Genomic DNA, 1993 nt, shown 5'->3' with positions numbered 1-1993 from the left:
TGATACCACTTGACACAGGCAAGGATGAATAACTAGGGCCAAAGGCTCGCCTAGCTATCCAAACCACCCTGCAAGAGTTAACACAACAGAAGCAAACAGAAAGAACAACAACCAAAGGAGGAAGAAGAGTGAAATACTTTTATTGATTCATCAAAATATCTTCATACATGCTCAGCTATAAGGCCTTCTAGGTTACATCCAATACAAATTATAGTCTTTAATTCTCACTTCCAAGCACATATATTTTGTTCGCAATCTCACCTCTAGCTTCTGTCTACCTATCCTTCTCTTACTCTCTCACTCCCTCTCTATAACCTAACCTTAGAATTCCTTAAATACTCACCAAAACAACTTACAGAAGCATCTAGAACGTAGAAAGGCCACAAGTCGAGTCTTTACAAATATTAGCTACCTAATAGAGATTAAATGCAAGTAGAATCGGCCCAAATTGGAACCACAAACAAACAACTCGGCAAATGAAAACTGGCACTTGGCATCCACATGACCTCGACATCAAAAGGAATCACTTGGCAGCAACTAAGAACTCAGTAATCACTGGCAGAAAGAGAAAAAGTGCAGGATCGCAAGGAAAACCCAGGATGCTCCTACATCACTATCAAGTACCAACCCATTCATGGCGTATTGGGGCTAATCCAATCTCAAAAAGGGAGATGACGCTATGGATACCTCTAGAGGAGGGATGAGTTAAAATTAATTTGATAGGGTGGCAAGGGGAAACCCAAGTGCATCGGGGTGTGGATGTATGACAAGAGACCATAAGGGTAACATACTTGCATTTATAGCTAAACGCTTATAGGATGGTATAAATAACACTACAAAATGTTTTGTTGCTAGGGAATCTTTGGGATTAGGAGCAAAAATTGGATGTAAATGTATACATCTAGAAGAAGACTTTGAAAGCATTATAAATGGCATTAAGAGAGGAAAGATGGAGGCATGACATGTGGATCAAAGTATATGAAAAATCAAGGAGCTGCTTCTGGACTTTGATGATTTTAAAGTTTCACATTTCTTTCATGAAGTAGATAGAGTGGCGAATCGGTTAGCTAATTTAGGTGCCAATTTAGCATCGAGCCCTCAATATGAATTTTTTGAGGACTTTTGTCACCTTGGTGATTAAATAAAGAGAGCAAATTTGTTTTACCATTATATTTAATAATTCACTCATGGTACTTCAATTTGGAGTCTAAGAGGAATGACATCATGATTTTGACTTACGAATCCCACAGTACGCAAAGATATCCATGTTACCAATGTATCCCTCACACATGTCAAAGGAGTGTTTGGCTTGCTTCGATACTTCATTCTAGAGAGCTTTGAGGTAGTTATATTCAGGATGAAGGCAAGGAAAGTTCATTTGTTTTTCTCTAAATTAGAAATGGAGGTGAATTATGCTCTCAGATCAAATTCTCAGATACAGACCTATGAAGGCCAGATATCCACATGACACCTGAAACATATCTTTTTTTCTTAATGACCTGATATTTCTGAAAGGCATTCAACAATTATTAGGGCTAGAGTATCTGGAGGCTTTCTAGAAGAGGAGGTCAAACTTGGATGTGGCATCACTGTTTGTGGTGCTTGCATTGTTGGTGAGGGGATCGAAAGAAGAGGTTTGTCAAGTCATGGCTGCAAGTGTGGATAGGTAATGGCTTCTGGGATTGGATGATATTATTGAGCGAGCTATCCTAGGTGTTGGAATTGAGATGGGTATTGAACCTTTGCGACTGATTGGCAGAGGGAACTCTTCCATTCAACCACTGGTCGTGTGGCCTTCTTCAAATCTGCAAGGCACTCATGTCCCCAAAGTAGAATAGGATTGGAAAATGATCATGGAATATTTGAGTGAGCACATTTGGATGACGAAGGAGGAGGAGTGAGGCTTTATGAAGGTCATGCCGAGGAAGAGCATGCTAGCCCCTAGACAACAAATTTGCCTTTAGATTGCAAAGAAATCTCATTTGCACGAGGG

The sequence above is a fragment of the Cupressus sempervirens genome, chromosome 3 (assembly GCF_028749045.1).
Source record: "Cupressus sempervirens isolate cs-2001-9-10 chromosome 3, ASM2874904v1, whole genome shotgun sequence".
NCBI lineage: Eukaryota > Viridiplantae > Streptophyta > Pinopsida > Cupressales > Cupressaceae > Cupressus > Cupressus sempervirens.
The sequence above is the reverse complement of the archived record's forward strand: the minus strand, read 5'-3'. Positions refer to the sequence as shown.